Source organism: Carcharhinus amblyrhynchos, chromosome 10 (assembly GCF_965287045.1).
Source record: "Carcharhinus amblyrhynchos chromosome 10, sCarAmb.v2.hapA, whole genome shotgun sequence".
NCBI lineage: Eukaryota > Metazoa > Chordata > Chondrichthyes > Carcharhiniformes > Carcharhinidae > Carcharhinus > Carcharhinus amblyrhynchos.
In genome coordinates, this window is record NC_137333.1 from 52,819,821 (window position 1) to 52,847,083 (window position 27,263).

General features: G+C 40.4%; 1 protein-coding gene across 6 annotated transcripts in view; it reads left to right on the forward strand.

Annotated features, from left to right (window-relative positions):
* The first annotated feature begins 472 nt into the window (after nucleotides 1-472).
* sytl2a (synaptotagmin-like 2a) overlaps nucleotides 473-27,263 on the forward strand; it is a 126,261-nt gene continuing 99,470 nt past the window's right edge. For 4 of the 6 annotated variants that reach the window (XM_080197051.1, XM_080197052.1, XM_080197057.1 and 1 more), the window contains exon 1: nucleotides 474-601. The gene's annotated coding sequence lies outside the window, so the exon portion shown is untranslated. Of the gene's footprint in view, nucleotides 602-27,263 lie in introns of all 6 variants that reach the window. The other 2 variants (XM_080197053.1, XM_080197058.1) reach the window with 2 other exon arrangements.

Consider the following 27,263-nt stretch of genomic DNA (forward strand, 5'->3'; position numbering starts at 1 on the left):
TTCTGGTAAAACGAGCTAGGAGAGCATTTAACCGCAAACGTGGAAGATGCTCTCGTTGGTAGGTTGAAAGCCTTTTATTTTAGTGATTATGGAAACATTTGGAGGCATGTAAAAACAGGTCTTCGAGAATCAATTCTTGGAAAAGCAATGCGGATCGAATTGATCCGTAAGAACTCATTGGGAAAAGAACATCAAACCAAATGATTAGTTTCAATAACCGTTGGCTTTGAAACAACGTGTGTTTTTAAAAAAAAGCTGAAATAAATCAATGTGGGATTGAAAAAGGACTTGATGGGATTCTTATTAACTCGGAGACAAACCATTGCAGCTCCATTGTCTAAATGCTGTTTCACTATTTTAGGAATGCTTATTTACCCGAATTGGTTCCGGGATCAGGCATTGGGTGGAGAATCCAGCTCAGAATCCACTTCATTTTTCGCATGCGACCTTTCCTGTTTGGGTGTGTGTGTCAGAGGAATTCTGTGCTAATTAGTCTGTAGGGTGGAGACTGTAGTTTGCTCGGATCTTGCTTAGAGTACTCAGTTTTTTTTGCTTAAACACCCTCTTGACAAACTCAACGTTGCACGCTGCTATTGAGAAGGTAAATGTTTAACGTAGGAACCAGCTTAAAAGTTTCTTGCTGTATTATCTGTAGCAAGCTTTTTCTGACGAGTTTGTATTGTGAATCAAACTGTACTTGTTCATGGAAAGTGGTAATGCTGATCATGTTGGGGGCAAGTTAGCACGCATTTATAGGCTTGCGGATTAACATTGACAACACATTGTGAAAACTAGTTTTTGATTAACTTGCTTGAAAGTCACAATACATGTAAACATACAAACTACAGTCGAAATGCGCAGAAGTTAATAGTCATGTTTCATACAGGAAACGGGAGAATTGACACTAAAATAATACGCTCTGCGTTTAGAAAGGATTACCCTTTTGTAAAGGCATGGTGTGTCAACTTTATTTATAAGTACTTCTCTAAATCTCACATCGGCTGTGCGTAAATTAGAATTATTGGCTGTGAAGCTAAATCATTTGTAATTTTTTTTTGAAAGTGAAACTGTTTCATTGTTAGGGTAAGCTGTAAAGCGATTTTAACCATTCTTATCTGTTTCAAAACAATTTTAAATTTCAAAAGGTGCGTAATGTGGTAATATTGTGGGTAACTTCTTAAACTGAGGTCCTTTCTGTCTCTTCAGCTGGGTGTTAAATATCTCCTGGCTATATTTGAAAGCTATTAGGAAGTTCTCCAGATATCCTTACCTCGACCAATACTACCAAAAAGATGTTGGAACTTTTTAATTTTGTTTTTTGAGTTGTGTATTGTTGGTAATCCTAATTACCTTGAAAATGGTGGTGAACTGCTACAGTCCATCTGGTCTAGTCACCCACGGTACTGTTAGAATGGAAGTTCCAGGCTTTTTGACCAAGTGACAAGTGAAGGAATGACAATATAACTTGTTCAGATTGTATGTGATGGTGTTCCCAGGTGCCTGCTAACCTTGCTCGTGTAGAGGTTGTAGGTTTGGAAGGTGCTGTTGAAAGTGGCTTGGCAAGTATGGCAGTGTATCTTGAAGATGGCATATAGTGCTGCCACTGTGCGGGTGGTGGAGGAAACGAATGTCGTAATTGGTAGGTAGGGTCTAATCACATAGACTACTTTGCCCTGGCTTGTATTAGAGCTGCATTGATCCAGTTGAAGTGCTGAGTGTTCCACTACATCCTTAAATGGTGCCTTTGTAGATGATTGGCTAGCTTTGAAGTATCAGGAAATGAGTTGCTTACTGCAGAATTCCCAACCACTGACCAATTTTTGGCAAGCTGCTGTATTTATGTGATCCAGTTTCTGGTCAGTGGTAATGCCATTGAGTGGTAAGGGGAGATGGTTAGACTTTTTTTTTGGCGATGGTTATTGTCAGCCACTTGTGTGATGTGAATGTTGAAAATTCCTGTATGCAGTTTTGGTCTCTTTACCAAGGAAAAACACGTTTGCCTTTTGAAGGGATTGCAATGTGGAATGAGGGGATTGCTCTGTGAGGGACTGAGCAATTTAGGCTTGTAGTCTTTAAATTTGAGGTGATCTCACTGAAGCATACAAAACTTTTAAGGAACCTGATGGTGGATACTTCCCCTGGTTGGTGTCCAGAACTAGAGATCAGTGTTTGAATAAGGTGTCAGCCAGTTAAAACTGAGATACTCACATTTGAGGGTAATCCTGGTGAATAAACATGTATGTTTTTATAGTGCTACAGTTATGTTTGGAAATTATTATCTTGGTTTTACTGGAAGCATTGTAGGAATGTAAAGTTGGCTGTCCTCTGTGGACCTTACTTGATACTTTTTTTGAAAATTTAAACTTGGATGACAAGAGCAAATTAAGAATTGTAACTTGCATCTTTAAATTTGGGTTTTAAAATTCTGTAGATTGTGAAATTGTGTGCTTTGAATTCTGAAATTGCTATGCACTGAAACTACTAGCAGGTTTCAATCTGGCATTCCAATCACTTGCATTGTTGACGGGATGACTAATGCCTTTGCAGTACACTGACTCAGAAGCTAGAGTGAAAATTAAATTTGCAACTGTTCTGAGTTGTGCAAAACTAATTGAGCTTTAACCAAATTGCCAAATCCTTGTGTTAAGAGCCCCTTGATGTTAGATGCAAGGATACTCCAAAACCTGGAAGGATAACCTGGAATACCAATTCTTAAGTTTTTTTTTCCATTTGGTATGGAATGAGGACAGATAATGTAAACCAGTCAGGAAAAAGGTTCAGTATTGTTGTAACTTCTCAAAAGCAAGTTTATTAACAGGTAAAACACACAACAAGGAAAGCCACAATACAAAACAAAGATACTCCTAACTATAACAGTGGCTACGTGCACAATATATTCTGGAATTAACTCCATTCCCCATCCAGCTATGTCCTGAACTCTTGAGAAATGTCTCTTGTCTCAAAATAATTATCCTATACAATAGCAGCTAAATCCAGCAAATAGTTACAACTCTCAATTATCTTTACATTTAGGAGATCTCTTTCGGTTCAATGTAGTTTTTCTGAGGTTTTCAAATCAGCAGCTTTAAAATTCTGCTTTACAGCTGGATGTTACTGTGATAACTGCTTCTGTCCTTTCTCCTTTCTGCGCAGCTGCTGATATAGCATTTTTCCATTTTGATGTCTTTGATTTAAACGAACTGCTTTGGAAGCCAGGTTTTTACACATTCATGTGAACTTTATCCTCATGTCTCCATTTTGAACTCCCCTCTTCTGCAACTTTAACACTTAAAATTCTATTGATCCCCACTTCATGTAAGTAGTTATCCGTTTACCTTGCTTCTCAGCTAATTTGTATATCAAATCCCTTCAGGTAGCTGCACTGTACAATTCCTATTTCATCCCATTCTTCAAACTTTATTTCATCCAAACTTCTTTAATCTTTATATCCCATTCTTAAATATTTTTTCAAGCTCTTGACACTTGTTTCAGAAGAAACAAGCCATCCAGATTTGAAACTTGGTTCAAAGGCTCACAGGTTGCAAAATTTATGTTTTTATTAGGATCAATTGAATTATATGAAAGGTATTAAGTTTAAATGTTAACCATTTAAAGAATGTTTGGATTAAACCATTGACATTTATCTATGGTAGGATGTTATGGATTTAATGATTTCAGTTAACCTAATTTTCAAACTTTTAAGTATACTGCCCATCCTATGCCAAGCACTTCTAATTCATTGTGCATACTTTGCAATACATGTAAAGCAAACACATTGAAGTAAGAAACATAAGATTTTTCAGTACTGAAATTAAGACCTTGCCAAGGTGGAATATGTAAATACAAAGCCATTTGTTGCCAAGAGCTCAACTATTTCTGATTTTGTGATGGCAAGCCTTGACTGCAATCTAGAACCTGTTGAATTAGGATCATGGCACGATTTGGTGATATTCTGCAGCAAAAGTAGAGATGTTTCATTGTTCAACTGACTCATGTTACCTCAAGCACAACAAGTATTCACAGAATACACAGAGCAGAGTGACTTTCTGTGGGCTGGGCTGTCTTGCTAGATTCTGTATCTGAAATCATAGAATATTTGTACATGCACATGCTGCTAGATGTAACATAAAAATAAATAATTGGGTCAGTAGGGTGGCAGCAATTAAATGTTGCTTATCTCAAAATAAATACAATTATTCTCTGTAATCTCTTCACAGCAGCCATAATAATGAATTAGGAATGGAATAGATTGTCACTTCCTTCCTTCCAATTTTCCAATCGTTCTTGTACAGAAATATCATAGAACCCTACAGTGAAGAAAGAGTCCCTTCCATCCCATCGAGTCTGCACCAACCACAATCCCACCCAGCCCCTACCCCCATATCCCTACATATTTTTACCCACTAATCCCTCTAACCTACACATCTCAGGACAGAAAGGGGCAAGTTTAGCATAGCCAATCAACTTAACCTGCACATCTTTGGACTATGGGAGGAAACTGGAGCACTCGGGGGAAACCCACGCAGACATGAGAATGTGCAAACTCCACACAGACAGTGACCCAAGCCAGGAAATATTTGAGTTCCTTGGCATATTCATGTTTAGGCATTATGCCATCATGCCTTTTATAAGTGGCACTGTTATCAAATGCACATTTTTGTAGCCCTGTCCAGTAAATAGCTACTTCTTTGCTAAGAAGATGCAAATTTTTAAATTCTCATGGTAGCTGTGATGGAACATGTTTGAAATTCAAGGAAATTTAATTAATGCAGGGGGAGAAAACATTGAACTTCAAAGCTGTGCAGGTTATGTGTATTGGTCATGTGAAATTGCCCCTTTTGTGTCCTAAGATTTGTAGGTTAGGCAGATTAATGGGGTTATGGGGATAGAGTGAGGGATAGGCCTGGATAAGATGCTCTGTCAGAGAGTTGGCCGAATGGCATCATTCTGCATTGTAGGGATTTTCTGATTCTTGGCATTGCAGGTAGATGAACAGAGGGGGCCCCCTTGAAGGCATGCAAGATACTTGGAGTAGAAAAGCTTACTATGTTTGATTTGAAGATGAAATTATGGTTGAAGGAAAGGAGGCAAAGTTACATATCAGTAAAGCATTAGTTAAAGACTGGAAATAGGAGTGCTTATACAAGACAAGATTAGGGAGGCAAAATCTGAATTACTTACAGCAGTTGCATGCTGTGATGGGGAGACCATTGATTTCTATAAAAGGATAACCTGGGTGCACTGAATGGCCTGCAGGCTATCCTCCCAACTTGTGCGCAAGCTCTTCAGTTTTTCAAAAGATCTACATGTCATTTACCCTTCGGTAACACCATCAGTAGGCAAAGGGCATTTTCTAATTTGTGTTGATGACCCTTTGCTTCCCTTGACCTACACTTCCTGTGTTTAATCAGACTGTTAGTAGTTTGAGACCATATTTCTCAGCTTAACAGTGGAAAGATTGTGGTCCTTGCCATAAGTTTGATTGTCTTGTTGACTCGATCCATTTTTCTGATCAGCTAAATCAGACCATAATTGATCTTGGGAATCCTTTCAATCTAACCACGTTACCAATCACATATCACCAAATTGGCTGCTTTCAGTACTGCTGCATTATCTGCCTCTAATCTCCATCATCACTTAGCCCAAACTCTCATCCGTGGTTTACTTGTCTAACAGTTAAATTTTTATGTCCTTTGTTTTTTGGTCTTCCACTTTCTATAAATGTTAATGTCCAAAATTCAGGCATTCATATCCTGATCAAAACTATTTCATTTACCCATTACTTTCTTTGATCCTGATTGATCTACTCTGGCTCACTTTAATTGCTCAACTCCCTCCTGTGTTTGAATGTGTAATTCTATTCTCCAAATCTCCCCAGCTCACCCCTGTGATTTCCTCCCAAACTTGCATCTTCTCCCATACCTTAACTCTAATGTGCCTTGCCTTCTCTGGCAAAGCATGACAGAACTGTCCACTCACCTGACTAACAGTGTTCTGAAAGCTTGTGGGTTTACTATCAAATAAACTTGTTGGACTTTAACCTGGTGTTGAGAGACTTCTTACTGTGTTAAAGCATGACTATAGGCAATATTGGACCTACAAATGGAAAAAACTCTGAAGCCTTTGGCTTCTTTCACCTTAGACAAATGTTTCCAATTTGTTTTTTTGTGGCAAGAAGGGAAGAGGTAATCTAGGAGAAGTTTCTGTTTGCACCTGTTGAAAGGCTGAACAACTTTTTCGCTTTCTTAGCTGAGGATAGTAACACGGTGTGGAAGAAACTACATTAACAAGTTAGAGTTGTACCAGTGTTAAATTGCACAACTTTCCAGATGTTGATGTTTGAGGTTTTAATATAAAGCAGTAGTTATTTCTGTATAATACAATCTCATTCCTGAAGGAAAGGAAGAACAATTGGTGTGTGAATAAATAGTTGAAGAAAGCCAGGAAATTTCTTTACTTCCTTGTAAAATCTTACAAGTTATTTAAGTGTCCCTATCTTTGACTATTTCTCCTTTTGTATATTTTTTTCCCTTTTTAATTCCTGATTTTAATTCATTCTTTTGTGTATTTTTATTTGTATCAGTCCTTTCCAATTTTGATTGATGTATATGAGGTTAGACCTTGAACACACTGCAGCTAAGAATATTTCCAATGAATTTCTGAACATGTAATGCTTTGAGAAATGTTCTGATGAAAGATGGCAATGGCTTATGTAAGCTGATCTGCAGTGCCAGTCATGTGGGGGGTGGGGAAAGCATATTGGGTGTAATTGATTCGTATACAAGAAAACGTGCCAGCTTTTAAAATAAAGCAAAAAAAGACAAGCGGCTCGTTAATTTACACAACTTTAATTTTTTCCTCTTGCTGCCTGTAAACAGATATTTTGATTTACTTGCCTCTTTAAGAAGTGGTGCATCTACCAATCCCTCAATTTTGGTGTGATGCAGTTTTTCATTGATGATCCCACAGCAAACTCTCAATAGGATCCTGAAGGTTAGTTTATTTACACTGAGAGGAAAGTTTACTACATAGTCCCTATGCACTCATATATTAAAGAGTGGTATATAGAGAGATTTGCAGAGCGAAGACTTATTGTTGCACTGTTCAAAATCCAGAATCAAAATTCAATGAAATATTCCTTCTCTCAAGTTGACAGGCTTAAAACTGACACTGAATAATTCAATTTTCTTTACTGTTGACTTCCAGATGAGATGAATCAGTCTTGTAGGCAATGCTTAGAGGTTCCAGTGGGAAACCATCTAGATGAATCTAGTAATTTGCCTGGGTTGAATCCCTTTTCTGTGCTGTTGCTAGGTAGTTGGAAAAATATTACACTGACGTCATTTTGTATCGCAAGACAATATTGCAGGTCTCAACAGTTAAAGGTTCATGTCACATGACTTCCACCTCCTCCACTTTGGGTTTTAGCAAGGGATGTGTATCCCTTTGTCTAGGTCCCTGAGACTGTTAATATTTCAACCATTAAATCTTAAAGGGAGGTTCACACATTGGGATTTGGACTACGTAGCTTAAACTTTCCTTCCATAGAGAGAGAGAAAGCAAAGAGTGCAAATTACCTGATTTGCATAAAGTATTACACCTTATTTCTGCCAGGGATATAAATTGCATGACATCAGTTCTTTGTAACTGGAGCAATGCAGAGCTTTGGCATTATTAATTTTTTAATCTTGATGCACAATTTATAGCATGGGGCATACAGTTCAGGATAAATTGACCATGTCCTTGGAACATTTTTGGGGGAGTATTGATGAGAGAATGCTGAGGGAGTGTTGGGAAAACCCTGCAGCAGTCACATGCATTGGGGGCGGAGCTGGGCCCTCAACATGGCGACCTGGCTGGTGAGCAGGCTCTGGGCCCAAACATTAATGTTCACTTGGATGAATTGCAGAATACTGGCAAGAGGGTCAGTAAGGCGCAATGTTGAAAATGCCACTTCTTCAGCTGAAGCTTGGCTACAATTCTTAGAGCATTAGCTGCACAGTGTGTCAGGTATCCTGGATTTGGAAAACTAAGGGAGAAAATCTGTGTGATCGGTTTTCCTGAGAGTTAGAACATAGAACACTACAGCACAAACAGGCCCTTTGGCCCACTAGTTGCGCCGATCACTTCTATACCTACTAAGCCATAGACCTATCTATAACCCCCAATCCCATTAGATCCCATATACTCATCCAGAAGTCTTTTAAAAGACCCCAGCGAGTTCGCCTCCACCACCGATGGCAGCCGATTCCATTCACTCACCACCCTCTGAGTGAAAAACTTACCCCTAACATCTCCTCTGGACTTGCTTCCCTGCACCTTAAATCTGTGTCCTCTCGTAGCGACCATTTCAGCCCTGGGAAATAGCCTCTGAGAATCCACCCTATCTATTCCTCTCAACATCTTATAAACCTTTATCAGGTCGCCTCTCAACCTGCGTCTCTCCAGGGAGAAGAGTCCCAGCTCCCTCAACCTATCTTAAGGCATGCCTCCCAATCCAGGCAACATCCTTGTAAATCTCCTCTGCACCCTTTCAATAGCTTCCACGTCCTTCCTATAGAGGGGTGACCAGAACTGTGCACAGTGCTCCAAGTGGGGTCTGACAAGGGGCTTATAAAGTTGCAGCATTACCTCCCAACTCCTAAACTCAATCCCTCGATTAATGAAGGCCAGTACACCATACGCCTTCTTGACCACATCCTCCGCCTGCGAGGCCAATTTAAGAGTCCTATGGACCCGGACCCCAAGATCCCTCTGCTCTTCAACACAGCTAAGACTCCTACCCTTGATATTGTATTCCTTCATCCCATTGGTCCTGCCAAAATGGACCACTACACATTTATCTGCATTGAAGTCCATCTGCCACTTCTCCGCCCAGTCTTGCATCCTATCTATGTCCCACTGCAACTTCTGACATCCCTCCAGACCACCAACCTTCATATCGTCTGCGAACTTACTAACCCATCCCTCCACTTCCTCTTCCTCATCCAGGTCATTTATGAAAATGACAAACAGCAAGGGTCCTAGAACAGATCCCTGGGGCACTCCACTGGTGACCGACCTCCATGCAGAAAAAGATGCATCCACGACCACTCTCTACCTTCTGCAGGCAAGCCAGTTCTGGATCCACAAGGCCAAAGCCCCCTGGATCCCATGCCCTCTCACCTTCTCAAGAAGTCTTGCATGGCGGATCTTATCAAATGCCTTGCTGAAGTCCATGTAAACCACGTCTACTGCTCTTCCTTCGTCAATGTGTTCAGTCACGTTCTCAAAGAACTCAACTAGGCTCGTAAGGCACGATCTGCCCTTGACAAAACCAAGTTGACTATTTCTGATTGTTCTAAACTTCTCCAAATGCTCATAAATCTTGTCCCTTAGAAGCCTCTCCATCAACTTACCAACCACTGAGGTCAGACTCACCGGTCGGTAATTTCCCGGGCTATCCCTGTTCCCTTTCTTGAAAATAGGAACCACATCCTCCAATCCTCCGGAACCTCTCCCGTCTCCATCGACGACGCAAAGATCATCACCGGGGCTCGGCAATCGCTTCTCTCACCTCCCACAGTAACCTGGGGTACATCCCATCCGGTCCTGGCGACTTGTCTATCTTGATAGAGTTTAAAAGTTCTAACACATCCTCTTCCTTAACATCCACATACTCAATCTTTTCAGACTGCCGCAAACCTGTAGTACAACCTCCCAGATCACTTTCCACTGTGAATACCGAGGCAAAGTACTCATTAAGCACCTCTGCCATTTCTTCGGCTTCCACACAGACTTTTCCCCCTTCACCTTTTATAGGTCCTATCCCTTCTCTTCTCATCCTTTTACTTTTCACATATTTATAGAAGGCCTTGGGATTCTCCTTAATCTTACCTGCCAAGTCCTTCTCATGACCCCTTCTGGCTCTCCTAATTTCCTTTTTAAGCTCCTTTCTACAAGCCTTATACTCCTCTAGATCCTTAACATCTCCTAGCTCTCTGAACCTTTTATACACCATTCCTTTCTTCCTGACTAGGTTCACCACAACCTTCGTGCACCACGGTTCCCACGCCCTACCAAAACCACCTCCTTCTCATCGGAACGTTATCATGCAGAGCTCCAGTCAAACATTCCTTGAATATCCGCCACCTTCCTTCTGTACTCTTCCCCAAGAACGCCTCCTTCCAGTTTATTTGTCCAATTATCTGCCTGATGTCTTCATATTTCCCCTTACTCCAGACAAACACCTTCCTAGCCTGCCTGATCCTATCTCTTTCGAATGCTATCATGAAGGAGATAGAATTATGCTCTCCTATCGAGAGATCCGTCACCTGTCCTGGTTCATTAGCCAGCACCAGGTCAAGTACAGCCTCTCCTCTCGTAGGCTTATCCATGTACTGTGTCAGGAACGCCTCCTGAACACACCTAACAAACTCCTCCCCATCCAAACCCCTTACCCTTGGGATATTCCAGTCGATGTTTGGGAAATTAAAGTCTCCTATCACGACAACTCTGTTATTACTACATCTCTCTAGGATCTGTTTCCGTATCTGCACCTCAACTTCCCTGTCACTATTGGGCGGCCTATAGAAAACACCCAGCAAAGTTATCAACCCTTTGCTGTTCCTAACTTCCACCCACAATGACTCTGTAGGCAGTCCCTCCATGGCATCCTCCTTCTCTGCAGCCATGACACTGTCCCTGATCAACAGTGCCACTCCACCACCTCTTTTGCCCTCAACCCTGTCCTTCCTGAAGCATCTGAATCCTGGCACCTGAAGTACCCAGTCCTGACCCTGAGACATCCAAGCTCTGTAATGGCCACCATTACAGTTGAAGGCAGAGTCCCGGTTAAATTTCTTTGAAGGCTGACTGACAAATTTAACCTCAGTAGGAAAGCAGGATGGATCAAGCTTGAAGGAGCACATGGTTATCCCTGGGTCTTAGGCTGTGGACATTAGTATCCTATCCTATTATTCGCGGTTTCCATAATTTCAGGGAGGGTGGGAGCATTTTGGACGTTGCCAGGTTTGATGGGATTTAGTTTTATGATGGGAAAACTTGTTCTTCCAGGATTTCGCAGCGGCAGTGCCACAAAAACGCAAAACCTTTGTGATCAGGAAGGGTTTGAAGGCTTTTGGAATTCAGTATGTTCTACGCTAACCAGCTGAGCTGAGGGTCATCCTCAGAGTCCAATAAAATGTCCAACATGCGCGCTGAGGCTTTGGCTCTTTTAGAATCCATTAAAGGCAATGATTCGGAATTGCAATTGTATATCCTTGATAATACTGAACTGTACTCCCTGTAATTATTTTCTTATTTTGATCCTGGACTGTACTTTTTCATATTGGCGGAGACAATCCTGTGGACTGAGCCATGAGGTAAATTCTACTACCTATGCTGTTTGGAGTCATATTCTGCAGTTTGACGTTAATCCTTGAACATATTTCCTGGAATTGAATCTCTTAATTGATTCTATTGCCTAATTTATCACATTGATCGGAGCGATTCTGAGAGAGTATGCTAGTGAATTTTTGCTCGAGTCCGAGGACATTTATTATCCTTAATCTCTCTGTTATTTCATCTCTTAATTGTTCTTGTTATAACTTATAAGGATGGATAGCAGAAATCCAGTACGATCCTCATTCTGAGATGAATTTTGCTGACCATCCTGTTTAGGGTCATATTTTGCAGTTTTGTCAATCCTTGGTAATGTGTTTTCTTTAATTCCATCTCCTATTTGACCCTGTTGCATGATTTGTTGTCGCATTGGTAGAGGCAGTCCTATGAGTGTATGAGTGAATTTTTGCTTGTTGTTCTGGTAGATTGATGCATCCGGGTGCATTCAGTTATCCTTAATGGAATTCATCCTACAATGTACTAGTTCTTCAGTAAGTAGTGTGATATTAGGGCTGTGCGACTGGTTGTTTTCCATTTTCTTGTCTTATAACCGTGATGTATATATCGTGGTGGATACTTTCACCACATATCCTTTATTTCAGTTATGATAAAAATGAGTAACACCATTGCAGAGAGGTGGGCAAATAATTAGTATCTTAATATGAAGGTAGTGAGTAGGGCCAGAACTTATGAGCTCATGTATTTGTTTTGGGATTAGAGAATCTTTGCTTAATTGCCTGTTATGGTATAGAAAGACTATACAATCCTGGGAAGAAACGTATAGTCAGTGCCTCCGCTATGGTTGGGATGGGGAATGTTTTCTTTGTACACGCCCAAGTGTGCCATGAAAATCCAGGGTAGTTTAACTGCCATTTTATCTGCACTAATTTCCTGTAATTTTTATAGTTGAAGAAAAAAGGTTGTAACTGGAATATTTAGGGGATTCATCACCATATTAAAAGAAAAAAAATTTTTTCTTAGAGGAGAAAGTTGACGTAACTCTGTTGCAGGAATCTCATCTGATGATGGGGAGCACCTCAAACTCAAGGGACTGGGTGGGGCAGGTGTTTTTTTTTCTGTTTGCTTCTTTCTTGACTAGCTGTTGAGGGATATCAATGTGAAAGACAAAGGGGATAGGTATGTAGTTGTCAAGTGACTGTATGTGGGGAGAATGTATCAATAATGTTTATGGTACCCCTAACTATTCCCCAGACTCTGTCACTAAGGTCTTTATGGACTCTGCTGAACTGGCCTCCAATTATTCATCGATTGGTGGTAACCATGTAATGGAGCTTATCAACTAGCAAGTTATGAGAAACCACCTGACACAGCAAGCTAAGGCATTGGCTTTGGCTTGTGAACTGGTGGATTATTTGGATGTGTGGAGAAATTTGCCTCCCAAGGATAAAGAGTTAACTCTTTTTTTTTCAGCCCTTCATTTGTGTCAAACCAGAATTAACTATTTCATGCCAAAGATGATCCTGTATTTTGGTTGCCTCTTGCACTACAGGAGGTATTGTGATTTCTGGCCACGCTGGTATTTTTAGAACTTTGGTTGAGGGGCTCACCTTGGTCCAGGTTCTGGAGATTTAATGCATCTTTATTTTCCTAATTTGACGGATTTTAATCAGTTAATTCTCATTCTAATGTGAGCCTCTCTATTCTGTGGAAGACCTGCAAGGCCACATTTAGAGGTTTGGTCATCTTATTTTTGGATGGAAAGGTTGATCAAAATCATTCTGTACTATTATGTTTAGGGAGGCAGTGGCATAGTGGTAGTGTATCTGGACTAGTAATTTGAAGACCTAGGATATGCTCTGGGGGCCCGGGTTTGATTCCCACCATGGCAGTTTGTGAAACTTGAATTCAATAAAAATCTGGAATTAAAGTTGAATGATGATCATGAAACCATTGTTGACTTGTTGTGAAATCCCTTCTGGTTCACTAATATCCATGATGTGGTGATACCAGCATTAATGTCCTTCAGGGACTTGTCTGGCCTATGTGACTCTAGATCCATAGCAATGTGGTTCACTCAAAAGGCCCTTGGGGATGGGAAATAAATGCTAGTCCAGCCAACGGTGCCCACAACCCCCCAACAAATAAAAAAAAACTGTCTCTGAACATTTCTTGTTTTTTTTGGGGGGGTGGGGTCCAGATGGTTCATCAACAATTGAATAAGCAGAGGAATCGTCTCTTGACAACAAACTTATCCATGTCTTCTCAGGATATAAAAGATTTTTCTGCATCTGCTAGGTTGTTTTGTCTTGGTTTACTATTAATAAAAAAGCACAGGAATGCTGTTGCTTCGTTTCTATGGTGACTAGTAAAAACCACATCTCAATTTCACTCCTTGGCCACCTGCGCTTAAAATGTTCATGTTTTTAGAATCAAAAGACGGATACCTCAAAGTATTTGATGATTTTCATGAGCATTGAGTTGGTGTTTTGGTTGGCTTAAATATTTAAACAATATTCAATAGATGAAACAGTTTGTTTTACATTACCTTTCAACAAAATTCCACACCTGGACAGTTCCTATGTCACTGGTTGAAGACTACTGCTCTATAAGGACCCATTGGTGGTGGTCCTTACAAATGGCTATGGGTCGGAGAATTTTGGCCTTCATAGAAGGCAGAGCTGTCCCCTGTCTCCACTTTTGTTTGCTCAACCATTTAAACTTTGACAAGGCCATTAGATGCGACCCCTGTGTTTGTGGGTCATCCAGTGGAGATGGGAAGCACAAAATTTCACTTTCTGCAGTTGTTTCTGAGCTGAGTGTCTCTGTTCCTGTTATTGATGTGGTTACTAGATTTGGTCTTTTTTTGGGTTTGATTTATTTTGCCAAATCGGAGGTTATGTTCCTGGGCAGGTTAAGAAGTAAAATTTTATCGCTTTGCTGATTGGGTGTGCTGTCTCGGTTACTTTATTCTCTGCAAATGCTACCTATCCTATTGTTAGCTAAGGTAATTTTAATTTATGTGTCATTTAGTTCTTTCTGTTCTGAATAAGAAGAAAACGTATTTAAAATTACCTAAGTTGCAGTTACCTGGCTCTAAAGGAGCATTAAAAATTTGTGTATTAAGATCATAGAATCTCTGCGGTGTAGAAGAGGCCATTTGGCCTGATTCTGACAGCATATCGTGCCCAGGGCCTCTTACGCACCACCCCCGGCCCACTCCACACAGACAGTCACCCAAGGCTGTAATTGAACCCAGGTCTTCGGAGCTGTGAGGCAGCAGTGTTAAACCCCTCCTTCTCCACCCTTAGATGTATCCTTTTATTACTTCTGTGGAAGCACTGGGTACAATGAATAATCTAAACTTTCCTTTTTTTTCTGCTCTCTTCCTACTTGTGTTTGTTTGAAAATGATCCTACTGTACTATAACAATCTTTGAGAGCCTGTGGCATTTTTGAATAAAATGGAAAAATATTCAAAACATTAATTTAAAAAAGTCTTGGCGAAGAGGGTTTATTCCTGTCTGATTTTAGTAAATTGCATTCAGATTGAGGAAGAAATACCCTGGGTAAACAAAGAGAAGTCTCCAAACTATCCAAACTCCCACAAGAAAATGTGTCATTCAGTTGAGGATTGGGTTCGGTTGTGTTGCCCATCACAGTTTTTTTTAAAGTGTGAGGGTGATCACTTGGCTAGATGTTCTAGAAGTTTGCTGTTGGATAGTGTGGTAGTGAAAAGTATTTCAAAGTTCTTGGAGAAAGCAACTGTTTTGCTTGCTAGCAAAACTCATACTACCACAGAGGCTGCAATCTCATTTAATTTGCACGGTTTTAGTGTATGAAGAATCTCTGGCCTGATTCTGAAACTGATATGAGGTCCTGTTGCACCTTGTGTGAATCTGAAAGATATGCTAGCTGCATTTTTAATATGCTTTGAAGTGTATCACACTAGACAAGGATATTATCCAATTGGAAGATCATTTATTTGCATATACTTTTTCAAAATGCTTCCGTCTTCGTGCTATGTTTGTTTTTGCACAAAGCTTTAAATGGGGGAAATAAATGTCAAATAGCTGAGGTTGTAGCTTTTTTGGATTGTTGTTTATGGTGCTGACTCCTTGCAGTTAATAAATTGCTATATGATGCTAGCTCTCCATGCATTAAATATACTGGTCAGATATTTTAAATTTAAATTTCTGTAAAATAATTCAGTGGTTTTATGTATATTTAGTAATCATGAGGATAATGGGAGTGTGCATTGTATGCAAATGCTTGTATTTGATCAACTTTTTCTGGTACTTTTTCTGAACTGCCTCATACTACTTACCTTTCCTCTCCTTAACACACATTCCCTTTTTATTTTGGGAGGGACAGCGTATTTTGGAGATAGGAATAGCTGGCATTCAGAAAATTGGCTGGAACACTCTCATCCTCACTCATGTCTTATTTTTTAACCAGCATGAAAAATGGGCCACAGGTTAGCTCCAATCCTTTAGTTAATTCCAAACCAACCACTATATATACCGGGGTGGCACAGTCATGTAGGTTCTTCACTCCTTCTACGATATATTCTTTTGGCTCGGAATTTATTTTTGATACCTCTGAACTGCCTTGGAATGACTGAAATGTTTGTTTTATTGAAGGAACCTAAAACTGAGTGAGCTGTCTGGAGAGGGGGAATGGAGTTTTGGCAAAGGTACAAAAGTTTATGGCAGCAATTCATAATAGTTTTGATCTTCTAACCCAGGGACCCTGGGTTTGAATCCCAGCTTGGGTCACTGTCTGTGTGGAGCTTGCACATTCTGCTCATGTCTGCGTGGGTTTCCCCCAGGTGCTCCGGTTTCTTCCCACAGTCCAAAGACATGCTGGCTAGGTGTATTAGTCATGCCAAATTCTCTCTGTATATCCGAACAGGCATCAAGTGTGGCGACTAGGGGATTTTCACAGTAATTTCATTGCAGTGTTAATGTAAGCCTACTTATGACTAAATAACTGTTTTACGTGAGTAGCCAGGGCTAGGTGTGTGTGTGTGTGTGTGTGTGTGTGTGTGTGTGTGTGTGTGTGTGTGTGTGTGTGTGTGTGTGTGTGTGTGTGTGTGTGTGTGTGTGAGAGATTACATTGGTTCTTTCCCAATAATGAAGTTTCAGAATTAAGACCACAAGAGTGGTGTCTACCTTGCGTATAAGAGAACAGACACGTCTTTCCCATTCCATGCTGTACCACGTTCATGTTTCTATTTATTGGATGTTAGTAACACTTTCAAGGCTATATTTAATGCTCAACCCTGCCTGTCACCACCCTTGCAATGCTCGGTGTTAAATTCCACAATATTCATCATTGCTTGATAATCAAATGATACAACCTGGAGGAGAATTGAGGTGATAGTGTTCTCGTGAATTGCAACTCTTGTCCATTATTGCAGGGTAGGAGGGACTATTGAATGAACTTGAGTTGCTGAAATGTGTCCAGTAGGTCCTAAATGTCCAGCTCCCTTGTGTGATTATAATGCAGGGGGGTTCCTGGGGAGTTCAGTGGCAGGAACACCAATTCAGAGAATCATTCAATCCGTATGGCATAGGGATTGTGTTACTTTTGATTCTACCATTCAGGTGAATGACAAGTATTCCATTGCTCAGATTTTGAATGGTTCACTTTGTGAGGTCAGTCAGTGTATTTTTTTTTTGTTAAATTGTCCATTCTGTGCCATGAACCTGTGGCCAAGGCACTGATTATGACTGTTCCAATTAAACATCTGATGATCTTGCTTTCAGTCATGTAGGTTCTTCACCCCTTCTGCGATTATACTCTTTTGGCTCAGAATTTATGTTTGATACCTCTGAACTGCCTTGGAATGACTGAAATGTTTGTTTTATTGAAGGAAGCTTAACCTGAGTGAGCTGCCTGGAGAGAGGGAATGGAATCTTGGCAAAGGTACAAAGTTCATGGCAGGAATTCATAATAGTTTTGATCTTCTAACATTTTAGTTGGAAGTGTCCAAAACCCTTGCGTGACTTGATAACACTGAGTCAGGACAAATTTTGGAGAAATGAAGTTGACATCAGCATCCATGTGGATGCGAAAAGATTATTTGAGCTCAAGGTTGGGCAGAGAATCTATTGTCAGTTTTGCATTGGTGAGATTCAGATATAGTAGGATTAGAACCTTAACCTGGAGCTGGGCCATTGAGAAGGAATGTGTAATCTACTATATCTAGTGAAGTTGAGGAAGGCATGGATGTAACCTTGTCATGTAAATTCAGTAAGAAGTCTCACAACATCAGGTTGAAGTCCAGCAGGTTTATTATGCTGTGAAGGAGCAGCGCTCCGAAAGCTAGTGGCATTTGCTACTGAATAAAGCTGTTGGACTTCAACTTGGTGTTGTGTTTACCCCAGTTCAATGCCGGCATCTCCATATCATATAAATTCCAGCCATGACTTTGTCTCAATGCTGCAATTATGTATGGTATAGGCTGGAGGGATTCAAACAGGGAATGTAGAGTTAGATGTGCCCTGATGATAACATTTAATTAAATGCTTAGAAATGGATTGATAGTTGTACAACTTGAAAGGAGGTGGGACAACATCAGAGAAAGGGGAAACTTGGCTTTCCCTCCTTGCCTTCATGCTAAACAATGGGAAGAGTCAAGATAGAAAGGAGTTGTGCTTCCTGGAAGAAGTGAGTATGGTGAGATTGTGGAGAAAATAAGGGAAAATGACTGGATCAGGAGGAAATCTAAGCAGAAAACGTGATGGAGAGAAAGTAACAGCAAGGAGAAAGCATGGTGGAAACAGCTGCACAAATAATCCTGACCCCACCCCCTGCATCCGAGAAGCAAAGAAATGCTGAGCTTTTTGTACTGTTAAAGATATGGTGGGGAAGCAGATTGTCGGAAGTATTTAGTGAAGGATTGCCCTTCTGCTCCAGGATAAATCTGAAATAGGAGGACAGCTGTAAGAATAGGCACAATAATGCTTGACGTGGTGAAGCCAAATCAATGACCTTGCTTCCATTTTAAGGTCAGAATGGGGAGATTGGCTGGTGACTGCACATGTTCGATACCATTTGTGACTCTTCCGATACTGCAGCAGTTCATATTTAAATGCAGCTAGACCTGGATAATATTCAGGCTTGGGCAGACAGATGGAAGGTAACATTTGTGCCACACAGTGTCAGTCACTGAGAACCTAACTATCACTCCTTGACATTCAATGGTACGACCATCATTGAATCCCTCACTGTCAACATCCTAGATGGTTACCATTGACCAGAAGCTCAACTGGATTAGCCATATAAATACTGTGGTTACAAGAGCAGGTCAGAGGCTCAGAATCCTGTGGCAAGTAATTCCCCTATGATTCTCAAAGCCTGTCAATAATCTACAAGGTACAAGTCAAGAATGTGATATAAGAACATAAGAAATAGGAGCAGGAGTAGGCCATCCAGCCCTTCGAGCCTGCCCCGCCATTCAATAAGATCATGGCTGATCTGTCGCTGCTCAGTTCCACTTTCCCGCCCTCTCCCTATAACCCTTAATCCCCTCTCCTATCAAAAACCCATCAACCCACATCTTAAAAATATTTAGCGAGGCAGCCTCCACCACTTCAACGGGCAGAGAATTCCAGAGATTCACCACCCTTTGAGTGAAGAAGTTCCTCCTCAACTCTGTTCTAAACCGTCCCCCTTTTATCTTGAGGCTGTGCCCCCTAGTCCTACTGTCTTTTTTGAGCGGGAAGAGTCTTTCCACCTCTATCCTATCCATCCCATTCATCATCTTATACGTCTCAATGAGATCTCCCCTCATTCTTCTAAACTCTAACGAGTACAAGCCCAGTTTATTCAGCCTCTCCTCATAGCTCAACCCCCTCAACTCCGGTATCAGCCTGGTAAACCTCTTCTGCACTCCCTCCAAGGCCAAAATATCTTTGCGCAGGTGCGGCGCCCAAAACTGCACACAGTACTCCAGCTGCGGCCTCACCAATGCCCTATACAGCTGCAGCAAGACCTCCCTACTTTTATATTCAATCCCCCTCGCTATGAAGGCCAGCATCCCATTCGCCTTCCTGACCACTTGCTGTCCCCTTGCGTGGGTGATTGCAGCTCCAACAACACTCAAGAAGCTTGACATCATCTAGGACAAACAAACTGGGATCCTATCCGCAAATCTCCACTTCCCCTGCCACTTGACACAGAGTAGCAGTGTACAATCTACAAGATGCACTGCAGAAACTCACCAATGCTCCATAGGCAGCATCTTAACAGACCCACAACCTCTACGAGCTAGGAGAAGAGCAGTAGATACATGGGAGGAACACCACCTGGAAGTTCTCCTCCAAGTCACTCTCGACCCTTTCTTGGAAATATATTGCCATTCCTTCACTGTTGGTCAAAATGTTGAAACTTTCTCCCTGACAGCATTGGGTGTCTACATGTACAATTCAGGAAGGCAGCTTACCACCATCACCTTAAGAACAACCAGGAATGGGCAATAAATGCTGGCCTAACCAAAGAAGCACATACCTTGAATGAATCAAGAAAAGAATTTGTGTAATACACTTTCAAGCTCCCCAATAAAACTTGGGTCATATTCAAGCGAGTAAAGTAGATGACGAATTTTATAATAAACTTTAAAACATTAATTGATCACAATGGAGAAATTAGGTCAGATCCTGAGAGGTTATTCAGCAGCAATTACGAACTTAAAACCCTACTCTTTAAAAAATCCAGTTACGTAGTCAACAAGATGCAACTATTTTTCCAAGGAATTTTACATTGATTCATTTTTGCTGTATTCTCACACACCCCCATGCAGGTTTCCTGGCAGCCAGAAGCGCACTCAACAGGGAATCCCATTGACGACCGAGACCAGAAGATTATGCACTGGTCAATGGCAGGCCACCTCCTACTGCCACGAAACAAACAGCGGGTTGCTCGGTAATTCCCACTCTCTATGTTGTCAAAAGACAAAAAATATTATGCACAGCACATTAAAAAACAGTGTCACCTTAAAAAACATTACAAGTAGTGCCAAGGACTTGTGTAGATATGTAGTCATGGTTTTCAGCTCACTGTCTTTTCTCCAACTTAGAAGCTGACTAACTATCCTTCTTAAGCCTTTTTACATCATGCATTCTGGTCCCAGGATTTAACAAGCCAAGCGTCACTCCAAAAGGCAATGATTTGTAAATAATGAAATCACAAGGTAGAGCACATAAACAGACCCATAGCAAAGTCTTGCTTTAAACTACGGGCAGTCTCATTGTTGAGTTTCCCTCTGTATATTGCTTGACAATTGATCATTTTTATCGGGTTCTACTATATTGATATAGTAGTGATGGCAAAACTGTTACCCTTATTGCGGTCAGCGATTCCCAGTTCCTCCGCAGGGTGCACTGTGCAGAAGTCCTCGTAGGTGACGATCTTTTGAAAGTCACAGATTGATTCAAATGTTCATTTTTGCTCTATTTTCTGTGTAAAATTCCTTGGAAAAATAGTTGCATCTTGTTGACTGTGTAACTGGATTTTTTAAGAGTAGGATATTAAGTTCATAGTTGCTGCTGAATAACCTCTCAGGACCTGACCTAATTTCTCCATTGTGATCAATTACTTTTTTAATAAAATTCATCATCTACTCTAATTGTTTGAATTCTTATCAGGATTTAATACTCCACAATTAGACAGCAAGCACTAAGATGCTAGTTCATTGCAGCAGAATCCAAGTGCTGTTCTCATTGATTTTCATTCGCTTTTAAATTTTGTGGTAGGGGCCATTAGCCAACAATCTGAAGTAGGGCCCAATCCAATTTCACCCTTCTCTACCCAATAACACAAAGATCAGCTATCACGTCCCAAAGGAAAAACATTGACAACTTCAAACTTGATGGTCAATTGCTAAAACAAAAGTCGCATTCCAAGCAATTTTTTAAAATTTGATTAAGGAAAATTGTAAGCAACTGCTTGTGCGCAATACCAAAATATTTTTAATGGTCAGAGATGCTAAGATGAAAAAAATGCTTCAAAGCTTTTAGTAAACTAACGGCTATTTACGGCAAAGACTCAGTTATCCAAATTAAGGTTAATTAACCTCCATAATCAAATTAGTCTAGAGAAAAAAAATCAAATCATTTAGCAGTCATAAGGTTGAAGAGGATTAATCAAATCAGGACTTAATACTCCACACCATGGTTATTTAAAAAATTATTTTTACTCAAAACAAGCCAGATATTGATATAGTAGTGATGGCAAAACTGTCACCCTCATTGCAGTCAGCGATTTCCCAGTTCCTCCACAGGGTGCACTGTGCAGAAGTCCTCGTAGGTGTTGATCTTTTGAAAGTCACAGATTGATTCATTTTTGCTCTATCTGTGACTTTCAAAAGATCAACACCTACGAGGACTTCTGCACAGTGCACCCTGTGGAGGAACTGGGAATCACTGACTGCAATGAGGGTGACAGTTTTGCCATCACTACTATATCAATATCTGGCTTGTTTTGAGTAAAAATAATTTTTTAAATAACCATGGTGTGGAGTATTAAGTCCTGATTTGATTAATCCTCTTCAACCTTATGACTGCTAAATGATTTGATTTTTTTCTCTAGACTAATTTGATTTATGGAGGTTAATTAACCTTAATTTGGATAACTGAGTCTTTGCCGTAAATAGCCGTTAGTTTACTAAAAGCTTTGAAGCATTTTTTTCATCTTAGCATCTCTGACCATTAAAAATATTTTGGTATTGTGCACAAGCAGTTGCTTACAATTTTCCTTAATCAAATTTTAAAAAATTGCTTGGAATGCGACTTTTGTTTTAGCAATTGACCATCAAGTTTGAAGTTGTCAATGTTTTTCCTTTGGGACGTGATAGCTGATCTTTGTGTTATTGGGTAGAGAAGGGTGAAATTGGATTGGGCCCTACTTCAGATTGTTGGCTAATGGCCCCTACCACAAAATTTAAAAGCGAATGAAAATCAATGAGAACAGCACTTGGATTCTGCTGCAATGAACTAGCATCTTAGTGCTTGCTGTCTAATTGTGGAGTATTAAATCCTGATAAGAATTCAAACAATTAGAGTAGATGATGAATTTTATTAAAAAAGTAATTGATCACAATGGAGAAATTAGGTCAGGTCCTGAGAGGTTATTCAGCAGCAACTATGAACTTAATATCCTACTCTTAAAAAAAATCCAGTTACACAGTCAACAAGATGCAACTATTTTTCCAAGGAATTTTACACAGAAAATAGAGCAAAAATGAACATTTGAATCAATCTGTGACTTTCAAAAGATCGTCACCTACGAGAACTTCTGCACAGTGCACCCTGCGGAGGAACTGGGAATCGCTGACCGCAATAAGGGTAACAGTTTTGCCATCACTACTATATCAATATAGTAGAACCCGATAAAAATGATCAATTGTCAAGCAATATACAGAGGGAAACTCAACAATGAGACTGCCCGTAGTTTAAAGCAAGACTTTGCTATGGGTCTGTTTATGTGCTCTACCTTGTGATTTCATTATTTACAAATCATTGCCTTTTGGAGTGACGCTTGGCTTGTTAAATCCTGGGATCAGAATGCATGATGTAAAAAGGCTTAAGAAGGATAGTTAGTCAGCTTCTAAGTTGGAGAAAAGACAGTGAGCTGAAAACCATGACTACATATCTACACAAGTCCTTGGCACTACTTGTAATGTTTTTTAAGGTGACACTGTTTTTTAATGTGCTGTGCATAATATTTTTTGTCTTTTGACAACATAGAGAGTGGGAATTACCGAGCAACCCGCTGTTTGTTTCGTGGCAGTAGGAGGTGGCCTGCCATTGACCAGTGCATAATCTTCTGGTCTCTCGGTTGTCAATGGGATTCCCTGTTGAGTGCGCTTCTGGTTGCCGGGAAACCTGCATGGGGGTGTGTTGGTGGGATTGGAAAATTCCGCCAGCATGCACGGCTGGAAGGTTCTGGCCTCTTATCTGAATAAACTTTGGGACTCCATGTATGCCAAATATCTGCTTCAATGATGTATAATTATTGCTCAAGGAGTGAGACTCTGCAATTGCTTGACTTCTGTTATCTTGAGTACGCCTGTGTCTTTGCATCAAACCTCCTCATCCTCATCTTGGATCATTGTACTTGTGGAAGCATTTTTGCTCACTCATTAAGATTGTCAGTGTTGTGTCTTCATCTTGAAATAGAGATTAGGAGCTATTCGCAGTCCACTTAGCAGTAATGCTTCTTTCTTGATCATTGCATATCTGTTCAGTCTGTCAGTGAATGGGATGCATAATAAACTGGTTAGCACTTTCCATTTATATCTGAAAAGAGGCACAGGGAAGATGTGCAAACTCCACGTTTGTTGGCGACCATTTGATTGGTCAGAAAACGTTCCCAATCCTGCATTTATTCGGTGATGATGGCACTTTTTTCCCCCTCCAAGACCTCTCCCAGAACCGTGTTTTGTGGTTTTATAACCGTTGACATAGTGGCTCATTGAATCCCCACGGTACAGGGGGAGGCCATTCAGCCCATTGAGCCTGCATCAACAACAATCCCTCTCAGGCCCTTTCCCTATAACCTCTCTCATTTTTGCCCTGCTAATCCCCTTAATGTCAAGGGGCAATTTAGCACGGTCAGTCAACCTAACCCGTACATCTTTGGACTGTGGGAGGAAACTGGACCCAGAGGAAACTTGTGTGACATGGAGAGAATGTGCAAACTCTACGTTTGTTGACTATTTGATTGGGTAGCAACGTTCTTATTGGTTTAGCGCAACCCACGAATCTGTGGATTTTAAGCACATTCCAAAGAACTGGGAACTCCTTGATTGCTCTTATCTTCTGTGGATCAACTCTGACACTGGGAGTATTTATCTCCGTGAAGAGTCTGCTCTTAAGCACAAGTCCTTTCTGTAGGCATTGTAGCACAGCTTGTACTCGTGTTCTGTCTGAGTGGATCCATGGATCAGAACATCATCCATGTGACATTTGACCCAATCCTGTCCTTTGGGAAACTTGACATTGTCATCCTGAAGATTTCTAACACCTGATGCTGAAGAGTAATCTGAAACATAATATCCCAAACTGTGTAGTACAGGTTATGTGCAACTTGGATTCTTCTACGAGGGGTAATTACCAAAAATCAATATTTGCAAATTCAGATCTGTTGGGTTTTGGCACTGGGATCATCCCTGAACACTAGTTTGCTGGTCCTGGTACAAATGAAATAACCCTATGTTTCAACAGAGTCAACTGTCCTCTTTGCCTTGTTAGCAAGAATGGACAACAGGCTTTGTGCGATGTAATACACTGCTTTCCTAATTATGTGAACAGGAAATTTATATGGAACTTTGACTCCGAAGGCTTTAGGCACATCTTTTTATTAGTTTTTCCTCGATGGAAATCAGTAAAGCTTTCCTGCTTAAGAGTGAACAGCTCTAATATCAGAGTTTGTGATTTTTAAGCTTGTTTTCAGTTATCCTATCCTGAGTTCCCAATCTCTTGGCCCATGTAGATTTTTCTTTTGCACAGTTGCAGAAGAGGACTCTCACTCCAACCTCGGGTCATCATCAGAGCTGCAACTGCTACATGTGTAGTTTGGTTTCTGGATCTTCAAGGAAAGACATCTTAATACCATGAATATCTTTTAATTTGTGGATCTTGTCATCTTTCAAAGGATTTTCTTTTTATCTTATTCTATATAGGTTACTTGCCATGGCATATGGCCTGAAAGTGGCCATTCTTGCTGCAAAAATAATCTTCTGAGGAATACATTTTTGGGCATATTTATTGTATACGTGGTGTGTCCAACCAAAGTTTGCCTGTGAATTCACATACCACTTGCTCCTGTGATGTAAATTATTTTATCTTTCTGATCTAAATCCGCAGAATATAATTACCTTATTCTATTTGCAAGTATCTTAAAGCTCACTTTATCTACTTTATAACATTAGAAGTAGGAGCTTGGAGGCTGTTCAGCCCTTTGAACCTGCTACACCATTCATTATGGTCGTGGCTAATCATCCAACTTGATAGCCTGATCCCAACTCTTTCTGCCCCCCACCCCCTGCACCCTCTTGATTTCCCCCTTCACCTCAAGTGCTATATCTAACTGCTTCTTGAAAATATTCAATGGTTTGTCCTGACTACTTTGTGATAGTGACTTCGATAAGCTGCCCGCTTCTGGGTGAAGAAATTTATCTATCTCTGGCCTAAACGGTCTAGCTTGTATCGTCAGACTCTGACCCCTGGTTCTAGATGCCCCCACCATTGGAAACATTCTTCTTGCATTGCCATGTTAGAATTTTTATAGGTTTTTCTGAGATCCCTCCCCCACTCCTCATTCTTCTAACAAATGTCATTGGTCTCCAGTCAGATAGTCACCTCAGTAACAATTTGTGGGTCTGACCAAGGATCGTAAAAACTTTGAGGCAATTGCTCAACTTCACTCTGTGGCGAAGTGATCTAATGGACAGATTGTAGCTTGATATAAAATCATGAGGCCACTATAAAAGCAATTGTAGCCGCTTCTAAATTCCTGTTTTTTAAGGATGTTCTGTAATCAACTATACTTTGGATTGTGAATATGTTACATAATTAACATGCGTGCATGCAATCTTCACAACCCTGTGCAGTATCTGGTAAAACTCCTTCTGCATTTTTAAGAAAGCTGGTCTTTTGCTAATTGGGATTGCAGTTTAGCTTTTGAAAATTGTACGTAGGAGTGAGTTTGAACATTTTTTATTACATCGAGTGGTGAGATCTGAGTTTTATTTGGGTTAGGAGTGGTTTTTAATCTTCTAAAAATTGAACTTATTAAATTTCAGAGTCTCAAAGGATCCCAGATTTCAAATGAGTTAATATTTTTGTGCTTTTCATTTTATAGGCAAAATGATTAGGATTTGTCCAAACTGAAAAATTGGCTTACCACCGGGCAGAATGAGTAGAAGGTCACCTCCTCCTCCATCTTTACCTTGAAAATACAGGTTAAAACCTAATTATCTGATAATCCTCAAACTTGTGACAGTTTCTGTTGAGGTTCAGGCATGGCCTGAAACAGATGTTTAAATTATAAAAGATGTGCAGTAATTTCCTCTAGTGGGTAAGATGACATGAAAAGCAATTCCTCTGGGTGGGGGAATTGTGGACAGAACTGAACGTAGTTTTATAATTGGAATTAAGCCATTAAGCTGTTGAAAAGTTTGTCGAGGTTAGGAGAAATTAGGATGTGTTTTCATCTCTCTCTCCCTTATTTACCCCAGCGTTGCTCTGGATGCTGGGGCAATTGGAACTTTTGAGATTTTTTTAAATGTAAGCAAGGAATTAGAGCAAAGTTGGAAAATGATTGTCAAATGTGATCTAATTGATTGGAACAGCTGCAATGGCCTATTCCTGTTCCTTGTATTAGACAAAGGTTTGTCCTGTTTCAAAAAGTTCTATGTTTTATTAATGCAGAATCTGTATATGTCGCATATCTAGATCCTGTATCAATTTTTACACTGACTTTTAAAGATCAGATAATTTTTAAAGACTTTCTGCAGCATCAGCATGCCTTAATTTGTTAAGTAGAAATCCTGATGGATTTGAAAGTGCGTACTGTTTGAAGTCCAATGTCTGCCTTACTGAATTGGTTCTGAAGTGTTCCGAGCTAGTGTGTTCAAACCTTTTTTTAATAATGGATGCAGTACATACTTAATCCAAAATTTGTGGCTTATAATTTTACTACTTTCTTAAAAGTCAGGCAAGTTTATTTATTGTCACAAACAGATTTGCATTTAACACTGCAATGAAGTTACTGTGAAAATTTCCTAGACGCCACACTCCGGCGCCTGCTCAGCCGCACTAAATGGCCAATGCACCTAACCATGTCTTTTGGACTGTGGAAAGAAACGGAACACCGGGAGGAAACCCACTTGGATACTGGGAGAATGCACAAACG